This window comes from Macrotis lagotis, chromosome 3 (assembly GCF_037893015.1).
Source record: "Macrotis lagotis isolate mMagLag1 chromosome 3, bilby.v1.9.chrom.fasta, whole genome shotgun sequence".
Classification (NCBI taxonomy): Eukaryota; Metazoa; Chordata; class Mammalia; order Peramelemorphia; family Peramelidae; genus Macrotis; species Macrotis lagotis.
Window position 1 is genome coordinate 177131456 of NC_133660.1, and position 10993 is coordinate 177142448.

The following is a 10993-nucleotide window of genomic DNA, read 5'->3' on the forward strand; positions in this document are numbered from 1 at the left end:
TTTCAATATTGCTCTTATTGTATAAACTGTTCTTCTGCTTCTGCTCCAGACTGAATTTAAATAAAGATGATGAGCTATTTAAGATGGATGAGCAAAATGAGTATCAAAGGACAAGAAAGGCTAGACAGCTTTGTGGTTTGCAAAAACTGCAATACTAGCTAGTCAAAAAGAGCATCTGGTTTGGAAAGAATAACCTATCAGTAATTTTGTTACCCTTGAATGTACCTTGAGCTCTAGCTTACTGGGATGTATTATTGATATCTTATATAGAAGTCAATTTGTTGTGGTTTGGGAAACAGGAGCATCCTTTCTTTGAAGATAGTAGTGTTGACTCTGAAATCATCCTGGGTCCTTTCAGTAAACACTGGAACTTCCTGGAATATCCCCAATCTTGTATAAGTAGGGGAATTGGGACAATTTGAACTTTCCTCAGTGGGACACTGTAAAGCAGTATATACCACAGTGAAAAGAAATGGTGTTGAAGAATTGAATTTAAGTTGGATGACCTCTACAGTCTCTTCTAGTTCCAAACCCTATAATCCCATCATCAGCTCAAAGGTACTCATAAAATGTGTATTGATTTGGTTTGATTGATAAGAGGTGTGATAACAGGTCTTCAAGATTTCCTGTTCTTGCTGAGTATGGGCTGACTCCAAGTTCAAAGTTACTCCATCAAAGCTGATGATCTTATAACCATAGATGGAGAAAAAGAATGCTCCCCCTCTCCCAAACCCCAAATATTCAGGGCATTTAAGGATACCCACATCCACCCTTGTGCCTGCTCAAACCAAGCCCTTCCCCCATGCCTAGGGGCTGAACTGGGTCAAATGTATTGCAACTGCTTATAATGGACTTGTAACATATCCAACACCTTTTTCTTTTAATAGGAAATGTTCATTCTAAGAAAAAGTTGCAAGTAGGCCTACAATAATGAAACACATACAAGTGTTCCTTTTGTAGAAGTATCATGGTTTTCACACAGAAACCCCCAATTTTGGTGAAATTGTAGTATAATATGTGGTAACACGAATAGCCTTAGCAAATTCAGAAGGCCTCTGGAATGATTTGAAGTGACTTTGCGCCTACTGTCTCCCCTAATAACATATTATTGTTAATGTCTTAAGACTTTATGTGTGATCAGAAACTGTCATATTGCAAAGAAAATTAGTTATTTCAGAGCTCACAGGTATAAGTGCACTCTAAAGTGCACCCATAGCTTATATGCATTGGGTTTGATAATAAATGAAAAGAACACTAATCTTACTTAAATTTCAGAGGAACAATGCTTATAAATTATATTCCAGCACAATAGCCTAAGTGATGTGGTTTGCTCCACGGTCACACACATTTTCATCTTCTCCAGCTTGAAAAGTTTGCTTCAATGAACTGAGTGCTACTGCTTTAGACTAACAAAAAGGAAAATGTCTATCAGTTTTTCTTTTGTTCTTTCCAGATCCTGTTCAAGCATACACTGAGCCAGCAGGTTCACCAAAAGGCTATTGAACACTTGCTGGGAGACATTCTGCAGGGCGGATTTCAACTGGAAAATTGCCAGGGTTTTTTTAATGCTTCTGTGGTAGGCATTGCTTTAACCTTGTCATTTAGCCAAGCAAAGAGCATTTTGCTTTAAGGACAGAAAATGTGAATAATTTGTGTTTGCTTAAAAACAGGTTAAATCGCAATATGATCAGAGGGTGGGGTAGTTAAAAAAATCACTTATTTTGTGAGGTGACATGACTAAGCTATATTTTTTTCTTAATTTCTTTGTAAGAAACTTATGTTCTTTTTATATTCACATTGACTCCCAAATATTTTTCTTTATGAAAAATATTTGATTATTTTACTTGACTTATCTTGATAACAGAAGCATCTCATTTTTGCATGTACATTACCCAAAGATAAAAGTAGGAGCAGAAGAAAAAAAGAGATTTAAAGCCCTCTCAAAATGATGTTTCTTTTCCATTTAAGATTCAAGAATAGTATTTTATAAATCAAAAGGGAAGAATAGAAGCTTTTAGTTCTAAGAACCTTAAATACAAATATTATTTGGATTGTAAATTCCAAGATTTTCCAATACTACATGAATGGTCTTGCACATGAGCATTCAATAAAGCCTCATCATAAAGCTCTTCCTAGTACCACTTTGGGTCAAATCTTATCAATAGTGTTAGTGGATCTAACTCACTGCAATTCAGAAAGTCCACAATGTGGGGGTCATCCTACCCTTTTTACCAGTGATAGAATAATATTCTATTACACTATTAAAGAAAAAAAGGATTGGAAAGGAACATGAAGAATTTTCACTTGATTGTTGATACTCTCTTTTTCCTTTCAAGTGGTATGTCTTTATTTATTTGCATAAATTATAAGTTATAATTCTTCAGTAGAATGAAAGCTATAAGGGCAGGGACTGGTTTGGGTTTACCTTTATATTTCTCCTTGGCCCCCTCCCCACTTTCCAGGATCCAGCATATCATTGTTCCATAATAAATGTTTATTAAATGCTAGGTGAATAAATTAATAAACAAATCAAGACTGGAGTAGGTTAGATTGCAAGGTTGAATTTTGGGTGTATCTTAATGTTAAGTTGTTCCTCTTCTACATCTCTGAAATCTTAAACATAATGTACATACTCAAGTATATACAAGTGATGATGTGGGAAAACTAACTTAGTTTGGGACCAATATTGATAAAATATATCAGCAAATATGTGGTTGAGTGGCAAGAGTGTTGGATCTGGAGCCAGTGGTCCTAGGTTTAAATCTCTGTGACCTTAAGTGATTTGCTTAACCTCTCTGAACCTCAGTTTCCTCATTATATAAAATGAAGGAGTAGCTCTCAATGACCTCTCTGTCATTAATCTTCCAGTTGCAAATCTACGACTCTATGTAATATGTATAGTACATGTTTTATACATATTATACTTTCTTTTGAAAATGCACTATGAAGTAAAAAACAAGATAGTTGAGTTTTGGTGTGTTGCCTCAGGGTGAAATACTTGGAAATTCTCCATTTGTACCCCAATCCTATGGCATCCTATCATCTATATTCAACTAGTTCAGGCTGTGGTCTCAAAATTGGCTCCCCTCAATTGAGTTTTGTTATACATTTGGCATGAGCCCTCACCCAATCTCCCATCTGTAAGCTGCACCTGCAGTTCATAACGTCAAACTCAAATCACTGGGAGCTTCCTGTTCCAGGTAGGTGTCTGTAGGTGCACAACCTGCAGGCTTGTCCATCACCCTTCCATTCCCAAAGAGGTTTCCGTGCTTGGAGCAGCAGAGCTCTGTCCTTGCTGCAGTTTTTGTTTTGGTTCTTTGAGAGCAGCTCCTTTCCCCTGGCACATCACCATCTCTCCAGAGCTCTCATTGGACCATGATGTGAAGGAGGGATGGTGCATGTCATTTGCATTCCAGATTGAAACTAACAGAATTTAGATTTTTTTTTCTTTTCTTTGTGGCATGACAACGAAAAGAGGATATGAAATATATTTATTCCTTTGTAAAAAAGCAGAACTAACACCTCCAGAAGGTGTAAGATTTTTCCCATTTTTAGTTAGTATATTTCCCCTAAAGCTTGGTCTCTTGTAAGAGATTTTAAATAGAAATAAGAAGTTATAAATTTTTTTTGGAGGGGTAAACTATATAGTGTATAATTTGCTACTGACCTATCTCTTCTAGTTTACCATGAAATGTTTTACTTTGAGGAGAGAAATGTGTAGTAGAAGATCAAACATCTTTGAATCTCAAGATCCAGAACATAGGGATTTGGTATTTTTACAGTTGTTAAGTGAAGAGAGGTTCCAAGTAGTGCAAGTAATGAATTCCCTGAAGTGGTTTCATTATTTGAATTTGCACAGCTTATTTCCATTGGACTGTAACCAATGATTATATTTTATATAATTATAATTTTGAAGAAAATGAATTCTAATGCCTGTGACCTTTTCAGGGGATTCATTATTTGTACTACTTGGGATCCAGTTGAATGGATCATAGATTATAGGGTTGGAGGATGTCCAGTCTTGATGTTGCTCTATTTAATTGATTTTAACCAACATTTATTAAGGACCTACTTCTATGCAAGTCACAGAGGAACAAAGACAAAAGCAAATAATTGCTGTCCTTAAGGGGCATATGTCAACTTCACTTCCTTTATAACCAGGTCTCTTTTGGACCTCCAAAAGTCCAACAAATAAAAAAGAAAGAAAGAAAGAAAGAACTGACATTCATTCATACTCAAATGCTAGTGGTCTGGTGTATGCTCCATTTCAAAAGGAATTTTGTAAAGGCTGTGACAAAGGCACTGTCCTAAGTCCTTGTCAGTTTTGTTCAGTTATTTTTTCAGTTATGTCCAACTTTTTGTTACCCCATTTTGGGATTTTCTTGGCAAAGCTATATTTTTAATATAAATGTAAGATCTTTAAATCATCTTTAAAGATTTCAGGAAGACAATACTGGATTTCTCAGAGCAAAAAGGATGGCTATCTTTTCTCATGATTCCTTAACAAAGGGATGTGGAAATCTTTACTAGGAATAGCATCAGTATGGCTTGGTAGAGGGGAGCATTGAAACATTGCTCAGAAAGTTGGATTCTAAAGCTACCTCTGCAACTCACTAGCTATGGCTTTATTAGTTATATTACTAAACCTCAGGTTTCTTATTGATACATGGGAATAGTAGTTCTCACTCTGCCTATTTTGTTTTAAGGTTCTAAATATTGTAGATGGAAATGTGAAATCTTTAAGTGCTATTCTGACATAAGATACTAAGGAAAGATGTGTGTATGTCAGGAGAGAAGGAGAAACATGGGACAAATGGGTTAATAATAGGGGGATAGATTTCTGAATAGCAAAGAGTTCTTTTTTGTTAAACTGTAGGGTTAGAATTGTGTTTTGGTTTTTTAAAAACAGCTCTTTTCCCCTCTGGCACATCAGAAGTTTTTCTAGTGCCCTCATTGTGAGACATGCTAGAGGCTATGAAGAATGGGCTAATTCAGGGTAGAGGGCTTGTAAAAAACAGGCCAGTGGGAAAGATTTAAAAGCAAGAATAAGATGAGATTTTTTTTTTAAAAGAAACAGGATAGAAACACTAGGAAGTATGGAATCCTGAAAATAAACTGAATAAGGGGTTTAATAATTATAATTAGGAGAAAGACTAATCAGAGATTCCTATGAAGAGAACCTCTGTAAACAGGTCAGATTGTGGCTGGAAAAACAGCTTGACTGGTGTCCAATGAGGTAGGCATGGAACCTGTTTTCCTGGAACACAAGGAACTCAAGGAAGAGGTAGATTATTAGCCAAAAAATCCCCCAAAACAAAAATTCTAAAGGGGTCCTTTGGGGCTCACCTTAGAGAGTCATATGGCAAAGGGCTTTAAATGCCAGGCTAAAGATTTTGTGTTTTATCCTGGAAGCTCTAAGGAACCACTGGAAATTTTTAAGCAAGAGAATGAGAGACTTGAATAGATCTATAATGTAGGAATATTGATCTGGCAGCTGTTTGGTGAGGACATACAGAAGGAAGAGATCTGAAGAACAATTAGAAGATTACATTAATCTTAAAAAGAAAGCCTGAACCAAAGGAAAAGCTGAGTGAAGAGGTGGGATAGATGTGAGATTGAGGAGGTACAATTGACAATTGAATATAGGTGAGGAAAAGGGAAGCAAAAGGAACACGCTTTTCAAATTTATGACCTTGACTAGAAGAGTAGTGTCACTCATAAAATGGAGAAGTTTAGAGGAAGAATGAATCTGAGTGAAAACTAGAACAAATTCTGTTTGAGGGATGTGGAATTTCAGCTGTCTCAGGATATTGAGGTGGAGATATCTATTGGTTCTTTGGCAATTAAGGCTTGTAGTTTAGAAGAGATATTATACCTGGATATATGAATCTGGGAATCACCTACATTTGTTCCTTGGAAGATTCTTACTCTATAGTAAAGGTTTTCACCTTGGGTCTATGAACTTGTTTTATTTTATTTTTTGCAAGGCAATGGGCTTAAGTGACTTGCCCAGGCTCTTGCAGCTAGTAATTATTAAGTGTCTGAGGTAATTTTTGAACTTAGGTCCTCCTGACTCCAGGGCCAGTGCTCTATCCATTGTGCTACCAGTTGCCCCTTAAAATATATTTTGATAATTGTATTTCAATATAATTAGTATGCTTGGGTGGTCCTATATGTTTAATGTACTTAAAACATTATTATTATTATTATTATTATTATTATGTTTTTGCAAGGCAATAGGGTTAAGTGGCTTGCCCAAGGCCACACAGCTAGGTAATTATTAAGTGTCTGAGGCCGAATTTGAACTCAGATACTCCTGATTTCAGAGCCGGTGCTCTATCCACTGTGCCACCTAGCCGCCCCTAAAACATTATTTTGAGAAGAGTTCTGTGGCTTTCACCAAATTGCCTAAAGGGTTCCATCCCACAGAAAAAGATTAAGGGCACTTGCTCCATAGTTGATATTAGTTGATTGCTTGAATTAATTTTTTCTTTTCTTTTCTTTCTTTTTTTGCAAGGCAAATGGGGTTAAGTGGCTTGCTCAAGGCCACACAGCTAGATAATTATTAAGTGTCTGAGGCCGGATTTGAACCCAGGTGCTCCTGACTCCAGGGTCAGTGCTTTATCCACTGTACCACCTAGCTGCCCCGCTTGAATTAATTTTTGAGACCAAAGTTGGAGAAGAGATATTGCTGTAGATATTATGCCATGGTGGAAAGATGAGTGGATTTAGAATGTGAGAACAAGTTGAAGCTCAACTTTGTCATTTACTGGCTAAATGAACTTGGGCAACTTAGGTGGCATCACGCTAAATGCTTTATAAATATTCTCATTTGCTCCTCAAAACAACCCTTAGAGGTAGGTTCTATTATTATTATTATTATTATTATTGTTATTATTATTCATTTTATAATAGAGGAAACTGAAGAAAACAGAGGTTAAGTGATTTGCCTAGTCACACAGCTAGGGTGCATCTGAAATCACATTTGAACTCAGGTCTTCCTGATGGTAATTAAGGCAAGAACTGTGAACGGTGGAGTGGGATCTCCTACCTGGCTGCCATATGTCCATTAATACTTGGTGTCTCTCTGCTTCTTCTGTCTCTGCTATGTTTATCTTAGCCAAATGAATACTCAAAGTAGACTGGATGAGGTTATGACTTTTTGAGTTTTGAAACGTTGGAAGATTTACTAGAAATTCCAATCATTGGAGTCAGTAACAGTCTGCCAGTAGCTGCAACAACAGAGTTCTCAGAATCTGACCTAAGAAATAACATGTTTAATTCATCCCATTAGTGAACTGACCCAGAAGTTGAGACACCATATCTTGCAAGCAAGGGAACAACTTGTTCTTGAGTATGCCCCACCCAGAAGTGAACTTCTGGAGGTAGAGGAAATGTTTTATAGTTATTCTTTTAAGTTTTAGCCTGTTTTCCCCAGGGACTCAGGTGAGTAGAAGGGAAGGAGCTTATTTGGTTGTTGTTACCTTCTCAGTAAATATATCTTTAGTTAATTGATATTGAGGAAAAGTTAGTCACATGATATTGATAAGAACACATTACATGGGGTCTCATAAGCAATAGTACTAGCAATCTTTAGCCCTTATGGATTACCTTTAGTCCCCTTGCTCTGAGGACTTGACTTGAGAATGAGAGTCAAGATAATAGCCCCAAAGTATGTACAACATCAATAACTACCAAACCATAATGAATTACATTTTGGATGTCTTGAACTTGAGATGTCCATGACAGGATATCTTAGGTGCACAAGCCTAGCAGGTAATTGTTGAGACAAACTTGTAGCTCAGGAGAGAGATGAGGATTGAATATATTCAAGGTGGAGGTCACCTGTATAGAGATGAGAATTGAACTTTAGGGAGCTTAGGAGCTCAAACACTCACTCAACACTATCTATTTGATGGAAAAACAAAACAAAACAACTTGTTAAGTTAGTTATTTGGTACTATGAACACAAAATAGTCCACTGACAAAATTTGTTGCTTTTCCTCTTGCTGCTATGGCACTGTATAGCTCTCTACTAGACCATGAGGATAACATTCACCTTACCAGAGCAAATGAATAGTTTAAGCATAATGAAAAGTTCTTTCAAATTTGTATTCACAAGTTAGATTAATCTGGGTAAATAACCTTTCTGTTTCTACATTTCGGTCATCTACAAGCAATTCCCAGCTTACTAATGGTTCGCAATACTAGAATTCATTTGTATGCCTGAAGTTTGAAACTTAAAAAGCCTTTATCTGTAGAAACAGTGTGATAAATGGTGGGTTATAAGTTTTTAAGAACATACAGAAGGGGTAGCTAGGTGGTGCAGTGCACTGGCCCTGGAGTCAAGAGGACCTCAGTTCAAATCCAACCTTGGACAATTACCTAGCTTTGTGACCTTGGGCAAGTCATTTAACCCCCCATGAAGTCACAGGTCCAGACCAATCAATCCATCAGCAAGTATTTGTTAAATTTAATAAAAGTATGTGTCATATACTGTATTAGGTAATGGGAATAGAAATACAAAGAATGAAATAATCCAGTGTTTGTTTGTTGAAATCTTTGGAAAATAAAACAGAAGGCCATGATATTTCAATGATTGTTATGTCATTGCTATGAGTTGCAATCTTTCTACATCTCATCTCTTGATACGCTACTCATGTCTCTTTTTTTTTAGGTTTTTGCAAGGCAAATGGGGTTAAGTGGCTTGTCCAAGGCCACACAGCTAGGTAATTATTAAGTGTCTGAGACTGGATTTGAACCTAGGTATTCCTGACTTCAGGGCCGGTGCCACTGTGCCACCTAGCCACCCCTACTCATATCTTTTTGAAATTCCACATAGGAATCTACCCAAATGTACTCTGATTCTTAACTGATATTTCTTGGATGCCTCTGAAGCATAAATGCAAAAAGGTTCCTTCTCACTCTGGTAATACTAGAAATTGTTAATTTCCTTCATTATTAAATAGACTTTTGTAGTCTAGTTTATGAATCAAAATGCATTTATAGCAGTTCAGGAAAATATATGTTTATGGAGAACATGGTAACATTGAATATTCATTATTTTCCTCACCCCCCCCCCCCCACTACTGCTCTACTCCTGGTTATACCTGCCTAACCTTCCATGAAGAGAATTATAGCAACATCATGAATTACTATTCTTCTCTTTCTCCATCTACCTTGTTTCTTCATCTTCAATGATCATTAACTGGAGTGTGGTGAGAAAGACTTGAGGCCTCACTACTTTATTTTGACCATTACTGAACTTCAGAAGAGAACTCATCTCTGTCCTTATAACACAGGATGATTTTTCATATATATATATATATAATATTTTAATATTTATAAGTTTGGGGAGTTATTGTTAGACACTTCAAGGAGAATATCTTGTCTTTTCAAATGTTATAAAGGAAAAAGTAATGAGCCAAATAGTTCTGAGCATGTAGTAGGGTCATTTTCAGTGATAGATTTGCAGAGGCCCTTTGCTAAATAAAGGGCATGCATGACCAGAGCTTCCTAGTTGGTTCCTTGCGGGTTGGGTTGCCTGGAGGGTAGAGGGGAAGAACAGAGTGTCAGAGCAATTTGGAAGCTGCGCTAGGAAGAGTCACTTACTTAGTGGGCTTAAAAACTGCAGTGAAAGTCACTGCCCTTCCTTCTCTATGCCTGTTCTGAACATGTGATTTGGGATTCTTTACCCTTGAAATGGTAAGAAGAGGATTTTTCTCCACTCACCCTCCCAGCAGCAGATTTGGTGGCTACATTCACATAACCAATAGTATATATGTTTGCTTAAGTGAAATGGGTACTGGATTCAAACCATCTTTTCTGTTTTGTGTTTATCTCTTTGAAATTAAGTGATGGATTAGTAAACCTAAAATGTCTGTTTCTAGCTTTGGTAGCTACTATATAAGCTCATGAGTTTGGGAGTTTGGGAGTCCATGTGGTAACTGACAGTTGCTTCCTGTAATTGGATTGTGTTATGTAGGAAAAAATGACCACCAACAGAACCATCCTAAAGTCTGAAAGCCTAGGTATGATCTGGTTGGCTGGAAGACCAGTACTTTGTGATGCTTCGTGGACAATGAAAACAATATTTTTGATTTGGTAAGATCATCTGTATACTTGAAGTCTGTCTCTCATACAGTATGAAAGAGGTGGGGGGTAATGTATTTCTCTATATATTTATGAGTTTCTCTGAGTCTTTTGTTTCCTTAGATATATTGAATGTTTTTCCTGCCTCCCAGGAGGATATATTAGGAGTCATGGGTTACTATTCTCATATTTTAATATTTCTCAATGTGCATTTTTAAATTTTTTTTGGTTTTAAACATTTTTGTGGTAGAAGAAATACATACCTTATATTTACAAATTTGTATAGAGAGTACCTTTCTAAAAGAGATCCTGCTGTCTCCTTTTGGGAATATTCTAGACATGAGCCAAAGTTATGTTTTATGGGGAATATTTTCCTCTAATTTCCTCAAATTGGGGCTTAATGAGCTAGAGAATACAAGAGCTTGAATCTTCTCTTTAGGATCAGGCTTCCCGCCCCCCCCCCCCCAGTATCAGACCAAGTTCAGAAGAGTTCAGAATAGGAAACTCACGGAGGACAAGGGCATTGCCAGGGCTGGGGATAGCATCCTTCAAGAATACTCTGTTTTATTGCAGAAAATCTGTTAACTGCTGGGGGATTTGGGTAAGCTTGATGCACTTGATAGAAGCTAGACTAAGACTCTGGAAAATCTGGCTTAAAGTTCTGCCTCTGACATATTTTAGGTGTGTCTTACTAGGTAAGTCACTTAACTTCTCAGATTTGTAGCTATAAGACCATTTAGTTAAGCCCTCATTTTACATATGAGTAAACTGAGGCCCAGAGAGGTGTGACTAATCACAAAGGTAGGAAATAATAGAGGTGAGATTGGCAGTTAGATCCTCTGATTCCAAATCTATTACTTTTTCCTCTCATTAAGATTAGGAGTTGCAGGTCACTTTCAGA

At 36.9% G+C, this 10993-nt stretch overlaps 1 long non-coding RNA gene across 3 annotated transcripts in view; it reads left to right on the forward strand.

The window, feature by feature from the left end:
• Positions 1-10540, forward strand: part of LOC141518013 (uncharacterized) — a 53142-nt gene extending 42602 nt beyond the window's left edge. For all 3 annotated transcript variants that reach the window (XR_012477053.1, XR_012477054.1, XR_012477055.1), the window contains one exon: positions 1454-10540. This is a non-coding gene — a long non-coding RNA (uncharacterized LOC141518013). The remainder of the gene's footprint in view (positions 1-1453) is intronic.
• The last annotated feature ends 453 nt before the right edge of the window (positions 10541-10993 follow it).